The 10,223-nt window shown below is 39.2% G+C and overlaps 1 long non-coding RNA gene across 1 annotated transcript; it reads left to right on the top strand.

Annotated features, from left to right (window-relative positions):
- Window positions 1-4,214: 4,214 nt before the first annotated feature.
- LOC138190533 (uncharacterized) lies at window positions 4,215-7,023 on the top strand. Its single transcript, XR_011176540.1, has 4 exons — window positions 4,215-4,407; window positions 4,801-4,905; window positions 5,146-5,219; window positions 5,681-7,023. It is a non-coding gene; the product is annotated as an uncharacterized lncRNA (long non-coding RNA).
- Window positions 7,024-10,223: the final 3,200 nt, after the last annotated feature.

Raw genomic sequence — 10,223 nt, 5'->3', positions numbered from 1 at the left:
AACAAAATATATACTGATAACGCGTCCGAATCGCGTCTATTCTAATCGGGTAAATCCACCCCGTTATCGGCACGGGCTAGAGTTGAGATAAGAATCTGAAAAAATTAGGCAATTGTTTTTGAATTATTTGAAATTGATTTGGGGGCTGAGCTTGAAAAAAATCGTCAATACCCTGAATATGGAACACCCTAATGGCCATATCTATTTATGTATGATTTTCTGATATGACCATGTACGGGCTTATCTGAAAATTTTTTCGCGGAGGGTTACTTTTCGAAGACATAAGTATTTATAAAAATCACTAACAACGTGCATGTCCCACTAATACTTCGAGCATGGGGATAGCTTTTCGGCAAAGCCTGCTGCACAGTTGAGCTAATTATGTTAGCATTTTCTTTCATATCTTAACGTACGGAACGCATGTAAAAAATTTCATAAAAATTGGCAAGTGGCACCTTTTGAAGATTCCACTGAACTAGGTGCATTATAATTTTCATACATTCACGTGTAATTAGTTGCGAAATCAGTTGGTTTACTTTTCTGTTGGTTCAATTTGTCTCTGGTAGTCTCTAAAATGTTTTAAAATATCGTTAGTGGCGTGGTGCTGAGCTTGACAGAAGTTATTTTTTATAAATGCAGGTGTAGAACGAATTTTTCAAAAGTATTATTGTAGAAAGCATTTCAACAAGAATTATTTGAATCATTTATCTTGTGCGTCATGCCGGGTTGGCTCTGGTTAAATATCATAGTAAGCCAGGCATAGCTATGAAGTCTATTGATTTAGAAACATTTCGGTTTTCTCTACTCTCGAGTGCAAATGTCGCGGTGATAAATTTACCTAAAGAATTTGCCGTTGACAGTTTTAAGCGCGATATCATTTGAGAATGAGGTATTTAAAAAAAATGGAAACGAACAAAGTTGAGATAAAAAATATTGATGTTGTTGTATCAATTTGATAAATGCACCTTCAGAACTAATCTGGCGATAACGCATATATCGAACTTGACAATTAAAAATAATCAATTAGTCGTTCATTCTGTTCCGGATCGAATGACCCTAAAAATATCAGTGCAGAGGAAATCTGTCGCGATGTTTTGTATTCGTAGTCCTTGGATATCCTTTAGAGCGATCTTGTTTTTAATGGTTGAAAACTAAAGATTTCAAAAGCTTTCGTCCCATTTTAATGTGATCTGATATTTGTTATACATAAATTGCTACTACTATGCACGTCGTAAGGCAAATAAAATATTATGAAATTTCAATTATAAAACTGGTAGTGAATATAATAGGGAATGGTAGTTAAAAAAAGAAACAGCGTTATGAAATTTATGCTAGACCAAAAAAACAGTTCAATCTATAACTTTTTTGACGATACTTATGAGATGTCTCATGTGAGCAATAATGACTCAGGAGTCACGGCGGTTCTCTACGGAGCTTTTATGTTGAGTGATCAATCGTTCACCCCGATCTTGGTGATACTTGCGTTGGTCCGGAGACTCTGACAATAGTTGAAGGATTACGCGCCTGACGAGTTAATGGATTTGAAGTCGGCAGAAAATTCCGCTTAGAAGATGTAAAATAAGCAGCTGATTGCCGAGAACTATCTTTTCACATGAAAGGAAAAGCAGGCATTTTTTCACTGAGGACAATCCGCTGTGAGAAATCCCGCCATTTCAAAGATGCATCTTTGCATGTACAAAGATGTGTTGAGAAATAATTTCATTATGGCTTATCAGATACATAAATGTGCAGAATAAATCACACAGACTGGAGCTGGAGGTTGGTATTATTATTACTTATCGCACAAGCGCTCATCTTTCAACCTTTTTTCTACATATTATTTGAGTAGTGAGTAATGTCACTTCAAAAACGTATCACTAGGTAATAAGATGAGATGTGTTCTCCTGGTTGTCCTATCATCTGCGTGTCACTTCACAGGGCAAAGTGAGCAAAGCATCCGATTGCTGCTGTTGGAAATCGTAGAAATAGGTAAAGCTTGGCCGATAAGAGACGATGTTCTCTTCGTGGCGTTTTGATTAGTTCTTTACCGTTGTCTGATGCAGGTAATCGAAGAAGATGCAGTATTATGCTTTTATGTCACTTCACTGCTGGCACCATATAAAGTATGCTGACAGCTGATTCTGTAGATATTCACAAGTATTTGGAGTATGAGAAAAAGACAGCGGATCTACTGTTATCGACGAAGCACCCTATCGACCCCACCACAGCGTCTTCGCTTATCGACAAGTACTACGAATTAGACAACTTACCGACAAAAGATTGGCGCTCTTAAGCAGTAAGAAATATTACTTTGGGCTCTCTTCCACAATACTGTGGATATAGTTACTCAGTGCGTTGACTGACTGTTGAACGGTTCCTGCCGATAACGAACATACCGCCTCGCTAACACGGCGTCAACGATACGGCTTTCTCAGCCGATGGCCTCAGACTAATTCACTCGCCGAATAGTAGTTACGAAGATTTACCCAATTTGCCGGGTGCTAATTGTCGATTGATCTCTCGCGCTGAGCTCTCCGATTTTACCTATGTGAAATTGGCCTGCGATCTACGAATTTCTTGAAAAATTTTATGCCAAAAAATTGCTAGCTATTTGCTCACGATTGCTCTCTATTTTTTATCATTTTCTGCTACACGGTTTTCGAGAAGATCGAAAGAAAAGAAAACTCATATTCGGCAGTGGCCGGGTGTTTCGCGAATTTTCAAAAATCGTGAAATTTCCGAGGAATTCATGTACCGTTAAATTGCTCTTAATTGCTCCGTAATTTTTATTATTTGCTCCCTCATGATTTCAGAGAAAATCCAAAGAAACGTTGCAGATACCGTGAGTCGGTAACGCTTCCAGCAGAATGGCGCCATATTCAAACAAATTTTGGTGGCAAAACGTTCGTTCCTTCACCGAAACAGGAAACGCTCTGCATCGCTCCTTAATTACTCCATGTTACTCTATTATTTTGATGACTTGCTTCTGAATTGTTTGCGAATAAATCAGAAACAAACGAGAGTAGGCTTTCGATAAGTCGTTCTTCAGCCAACACATAAGTCAACGAATCGTCGTCAAACGCGTTGACTGAAGCATTGACTTCAGAATATGAAGACGGATACCCCTGGGTAAATGTTTGTGACCAGTTTTCTGTGGGCAAGTGGGCCCAGGTGAGCCTGGGAGCGTAGGAGGGTTCTGCTCTATCGACTCTACCAAAAGCTCGCACCGACATTCGTAGCAGCCAAAATAGTGTCGGTATTGAAGCTTAAGATAGAGTTGGTACAAAGTGAGTACGTAAAATTACTTGTCGACTGCGACTTAGAAATGTCGATTAACCCGATCATCACCGTAAAAAAACGCCTAATCCCGTCCACCGCCAACCACCCCCGAGGACCGCCGCGTCAACCGCCAACCACCGCAACAACCGCCGAGCACCGCCAACCACCTTCGACCCCTTTGTCCCCTGCTCCTCGATGTATTCCAAAACATTGATATTCATAATTATTCCAACAACTTTTCATTTGCTCTCTCGATCTTGAATTTTTGTAGGCATAGAATCGAAACGCTGTTTTAGCTAGTTGCAAGTGAAGTATCTACGTTGGGTGGAGAAGCAGACTTGTTTTTCGAAAAGTGTGCGCATGGGAAAAAATTCGGAGTAACAGTAAAACATCACGAATGCGCATATTTGAATCGAGACGAAACAGATGCTGCGTATGTGAGACGTATTGTTCTAATTCAACGCAGTGTCCTGATTTAACGACATAAAAATATGATCGTCAAAGATTTTTTTTTTTTTTTTGATAGCGAGAGATAAAACGAAGCTCTTGAAACTTCGAGTGTATTTTAACACACATTTGAAAGGTACGAACATAGATTTTTATGATCCAACTATCGCAGAGCGGCAGCGTTATCAGCTGAACCGTTGACTTGAGAATATATCTTTCGTCAATGGCTGACCATCGAAGGGCCTGGCCGCTTGAGTCTGGAATCTGCAGGAGAGATAAAGTGCGTATTTCTTGTATGAAATGTGAAAACTAAAATCATTATACATCATATCATATCATCGTACATCATACATCATACATCATACATCATACATCATCATACATAGTATTAAAGGTCGAAACCAAAGTTTGGATGTCGGATGTTCAGAAAGTGACGTCACCAATTCAAAATCAGCTAGCCGAATTCCTCAGTCTGGAAACAACCGCGCAGTAGAGCAGACGGATGGGAGTCGCGCTCCGCAAATTTCGAGTACCGGGTTCTCAACCTCTCGGATCCCGTGCTTCGGGTCCGCTACGTATTTCGAGTACCGGGTTCTCAACCTCCCGGATCCCGCGCTCCAGGTCCGCTACCTGGTGAAACTCGACTTCCAGGACAAGGTGGAGGAGAAGGATTTCTACACAGTGAGTATATTTTTATAATATTTAAAGGCAATTGTAATTATATTGTATCTAACATTATTTTAACTTCTCATGTATACAATAAATTATTTCAATTGATTTTTCGTGCAAGCCCAAATTCAGAAGCTATCAATGCGTTTGCCAAATTTCTAATTTTTCATAATTTTCCTACGATCTTCTTGGTGAAATCTGTCAAAGAAAAAATTATATTAATCCTTCAGCAGTATTCTTCATGTGTTCTAATACTGAAAATATTTTTTAGTATCCGAGATGGTATTATATAGCTATAAATGCGCTAATGAAATTTATTATATTGGATGAATTGATTGGTTATACTAATCCTTACACAATATTTTCGATATGTTCTTATACTGAAAATATTTATGACTATTGAAGGTACAACCCAAGGTGGTTATCGGTGGTCGTTGGAGGTGGTCGTAGGTGGACGAGGAGGAGGACGAGGAAGACTAGGAGAAGAAGGTGGCTGAGGATTTGTGCTCGGTGAGTAAAACACTTTTATAACATTTGATGGCAATTGTAATTATATTTCATCTAAAATATTTCAAACTTGTCATGTTTACATTAAATTATTTAAATCCATTTTCCGCGCAAGCACAAATTCGGTAGATATAAATGCGCTAATAAAATTTATTATATATTTGATTAGTTAATTAATTACATCATTCCTTACACAATATTTTTAATGTGTTCCTATACTGAGAATATTTATTACTATTCCAGGTATAACCCGAGGTGGTTGGCGGTGGTTGGCGGTGGTCGAGCTGGACGAGGTGGAGGACGAGGATTCGTGCTCGGTGAGTTTAACATTTTTACAATATTTGACGAAGTAGAATCAGCATCAGGAGTAGGATCAGGGGAAGATGTAGAAATAGGAGTAGAAGTAGGAGTAGTGGTAGGAATAGGACTCGGAGTAGGAATATGAGTAGAAGTAGGAATAGTAGGAGTAGGAGTTGGAGTGGGATTAGGAGTAGGAGTAGTCGGAGTAGGAATAGGAGTAGTCGTCGTAGTAGGAGTAGGAGTAGGAGTAGGAGTAGGTAGGGCGGGGTGGGTCGTGTGAGGGGAGGGGAGGGGTGGGAAGGGGATATTATCACATCAAGTCATCAGTAATAAGCAATTGCGGGTAAAATATTAGCTTACTTTTGTGAGTATTTATGAATATAGCCTCTATGAATATTCATTGTTGGTGTATAAGGTCTGGAAACGTACCTACTTTCTGTAAGAGATGTTGAAGATTTTCAACATAATTATGTTTCAGTTCTGTGCCCCGCCTAGTGATCCACTAGTACATATCCTCCGACGTGACATCGCTGTGCTACGTATAAAGAAGAAAAGATTTATTAAGATGCAAATCGCTCCTCTCTTCTTGTCATTGTGCTTTCAGCCATTGTTGTGCTGTGTGTTTAAAATTTAGGACAGTATATAATATAGAATAACAGGTACAGCTACGAATATAGCACTACAATAAATCTTATAGAAATGAGCTCTCATTGAGATTTCTCTGTATTTATAACTCGACGCGAGAAGGCAAAAATCAATGTAATGCCATCTGTAAGGTAATTGGACTCGTATTTGCACTACGAGAACTCGTTGGGCATTTTGCGGTGAAGTTTGAAAAATTGTTGTACAAGACATTAAATAACTATAAAAATGGATAAAAAATATTATCCCTAATTGTGAACGTAGCTAATACAGCTTTAACCGTATATTGATTATGTTAATGATCTATTGTTACAAGATCGGAATTAGATAAGCTCTCTAAATACTTTTGTCTAGTCTATTAATTTATATCATGTATATGTAAATGTATATTTCTTCAGTTTATACAATCACTGCACTAGGATTACCCTTGCCACGTTTTATGGTGCGCTTGTGTAATTTGTATATTATTAACCTTACGTTTTACTCTATTTGCGACAAGTTGTAAGTGGTTCTAATTTCTTGGCAATTATTTATGTACATGTATGTGTATATATGTATATGTATACATATGCATGTGTATATACATATATACACATGTTTAAAACTAGATTTTTACAATAAACACAGAGGTTTTAGTATATTCACATACGGATTTCTGTGTATAGGTATACTTGAACCAAAATATCCTTATCTCTAAGACGGAATTCTTCGTAATTCGCATTTGTTCTTGTAACCCAATGTCCTACGTACGATAGCAAAAATCGAGATCCAACTTAACTGAGTCTCAAAGCCCTGTTGACATAAAAGCAGCTATTTGATAGAAATTATAGTTATAGTTTACACAGCCTATTGCATGATATTTCATCATAAATACGTATGTTTCAATGTATTTAGGAATAATTTATCAAATGTACAGAGGTCATGTGCAAATAATAAATGAATTCGACCGCAGTTTGATGTATTCATTAGAGCTTTAACAATAAATTTAAGCTTTGTTACTTCTTTTATTTTATTATGGATAATCAAAAACATTTCCGACTATTCGTGCTGTGGAAGCATGGGGATTAAACCAAATGTAGCAAAAGATTAGAAACAGTGTATGTAGAGTACGGGTATTTTTCTAATAATGCAAACACGTGCCGCTAGCTTAGTTTTGACATATCTAGAATACCACGCCTTGCGAATTAGCTTTCCAGACAGAGATGAATGATGAATTTTAAGGACTGCATTACCGTTGTTGAATACTCTATGCCTCGTGGGAAACGAAAATCTGTAACGATAAAATTGATGCAGCGGATCATCGTCGACTTTAACTTTTGAAATGTCCTACCATTTCCGAACACCTCCAACCATCCTATTTACCTATATTACTAGATTAGCTATGATATGAAAAGAGAAGAATTATTCATTTCGAAATGGGATTCTATTCGACGCGCGCTCGATGTATTCCATAACATTAGTATTCATAATTATTCCAACAACTTTTCATTTGCTCTCTCGATCTTGAATTTTCATAGGCATAGAATCGAAACGCTGTTTTAGCTGGTCGCAAGTGAAGTATCTGCGCTGGGTGGAGGAGCAGAATTGTTTTTCGTAAAGTATTCGGATGGAAAAAAATTCAGAGTAACTGTAATACATCACGGATGCGCTAATTTTGAACGAGACGAAATGGATGCTTCGTATATGAGACAGTATTTAACGCTGCGTAGTGATTTAAAGACCTAACAAGGTGATAGGGAGAGAAAGAACGAAGCTTCTTAACACTTCGAGTGTATTTTAACACACATTTGAAAGATACGAGCAAAATTTTTCATCATCCAACTGTCGCAGAACGGCAGCGTTATTAGCCGACCCGTTCACTGAAGAATATATCTTCAGTCAACGGCTGACCATCGAAGGGCCTGGCCGCTTGAGTCTGGAATCGGCAGGAGAGATAAAGTGCGTATTTCTTGTATGAAATGTGGAAACTAAAATAATTATACATCATATCATATCATCGTACATCACACATCATACATCATACATCATCATACATAGTATTAAAGGTCGAAACCAAAGTTTGGATGTCGGATGTTCAGAAAGTGACGTCACCAATTCAAAATCAGCTAGCCGAATTCCTCAGTCTGGAACGAACCGCGCAGTAGAGCGGACGGATGAGAGTCGCGCTCCGCAAATTTCGAGTACCGGGTTCTCAACCTCCCGGATCCCGCGCTTCGGGTCCGCTACGTATTTCGAGTACCGGGTTCTCAACCTCCCCGATTCCGCGCTTCGGGTCCGCTACGCGGTGAAACTCGACTTCCAGGATAAGCGCTCCGTGGTTCCTGGTTCATGTTTACAATAAATTATTTCAATTCATTTTTCGCGCAAGCCCGTATTCAGTGGCTGTCAGTCCGCTAATAAGATTTCTCGACTTCCAGGATAAGCGCTCCGTGGTTCCTGGTTCATGTTTACAACAAATTATTTCAATTCGTTTTTCGCGCAAGCCGAAATTCAGTAGCTGTCAGTCCGCCAATTAAGTTTCTCGACTTACAGGATAAGCGCTCCGTGGTTCCTGGTTCATGTTTACAACAAATTATTTCAATTCGTTTTTTGCGCAAGCCCGTATTCAGTGGCTGTCAGTCCGCTAATAAGATTTCTCGACTTCCAGGATAAGCGCTCCGTGGTTCCTGGTTCATGTTTACAATAAATTATTTCAATTCGTTTTTCGCGCAAGCCGAAATTCAGTAGCTGTCAGTCCGCCAATTAAGTTTCTCGACTTACAGGATAAGCGCTCCGTGGTTCCTGGTTCATGTTTACAACAAATTATTTCAATTCGTTTTTTGCGCAAGCCCGTATTCAGTGGCTGTCAGTCCGCTAATAAGATTTCTCGACTTCCAGGATAAGCGCTCCGTGGTTCCTGGTTCATGTTTACAATAAATTATTTCAATTCGTTTTTCGCGCAAGCCGAAATTCAGTAGCTGTCAGTCCGCCAATTAAGTTTCTCGACTTACAGGATAAGCGCTCCGTGGTTCCTGGTTCATGTTTACAATAAATTATTTCAATTCGTTTTTCGCGCAAGCCGAAATTCAGTAGCTGTCAGTCCGCCAATAAAACTTCTCGACTTCCAGGATAAGCGCTCCGTGGTTCCTGGTTCATGTTTACAATAAATTATTTCAATTCGTTTTTCGCGCAAGCCGAAATTCAGTCGCTGTCAGTACGCTAATAAAATTCCTATAAATTTAAAATCTTCTCATAATCTTTTTGGTAAAATATGTCCATAAAAAAATTATATTAAACCTCACACATTATCTTTGATTTGTTACCATGCTGAAAATATTTATTAGTATTCGAGGTATAACTCGAAGTAGTTGGCGGTGGTTGAAGGTGTTCGGAGTTGGACGAGGAGGAGGACGAGAAAGACAAGGAGATGAAGGTGAACGAGGATTTGTGCTCGGTGAGTAAAACACTTTTATAATATTTGATGGCAATTGTAATTATATTTCATTTAAAATATTTCAAACTAGTCATGTTCACATTAAATTATTTCATTTCATTTTTCGCGCAAGCACTTATTCAGTAGCTATGAATAAGCTAATACAATTTATCATATTAGTAAGCAATTAATTAATTATATTAATCCTTATACAATATTTTTGATGTGTTCCTATACTGAAAATATTTACATCACATTATTTCAATTCATTTTTCGCGCAAGCACATATTCAGTAGCTATGAATAAGCTTATACAATTTATTGAATTATTGAACAATTAATTATTTATATCAATCCTTATACAATATTTTTGATGTGTTCCTATACTGAAAATATTTACATTAAATTATTTCATTTCATTTTTCGCGCAAGCACATATTCAGTAGCTGTGAATAAGCTTATACGATTTATTCTACTATCAATTAATTAAATAATTATATCAATCCTTACACAATATTTTTGATGTGTTCTCATACTGAAAATATTTATTACTATTCCAGGTATAACCCGAGGTGGATGGCGGTGTTTGGAGGTGGTCGGAGGTGGACGAAGTGGACCAGGAGGAGGACGAGGACCAGGAGGAGGAGGAGGTGGACAAGGAGGAGGCGGGGCGGGTCGCGGGAGAGGAGGGGCGAAGGAGGGGGAGGGAAGGGTCGGGGGAGGGGGAGGGAAGGGGCGGAGGTGGGCGGGGAAGAGGGTGAGGTGGGAAGGGAGGGGAAGGGGGAGGGGCGGGAGGGAGGCCGGGAAGAAAGGGAAGGGCGGGAGGGCGGGGGGGGGGGGGGAGAGGAGGACGGATGTCAGTGCGAACCCGTTGGAGTTAATAGAAGAGCAGAACCGGCCCCCCACACGCCCGCCCTCGCCAGCCCTCCCTCCCTCCCTCCCGCCCTCCCTCCCTTCCTGCCACCCTC

Source organism: Neodiprion pinetum, chromosome 1 (assembly GCF_021155775.2).
Source record: "Neodiprion pinetum isolate iyNeoPine1 chromosome 1, iyNeoPine1.2, whole genome shotgun sequence".
NCBI lineage: Eukaryota > Metazoa > Arthropoda > Insecta > Hymenoptera > Diprionidae > Neodiprion > Neodiprion pinetum.
This window is presented reverse-complemented; position numbering and strand designations above follow the sequence as displayed.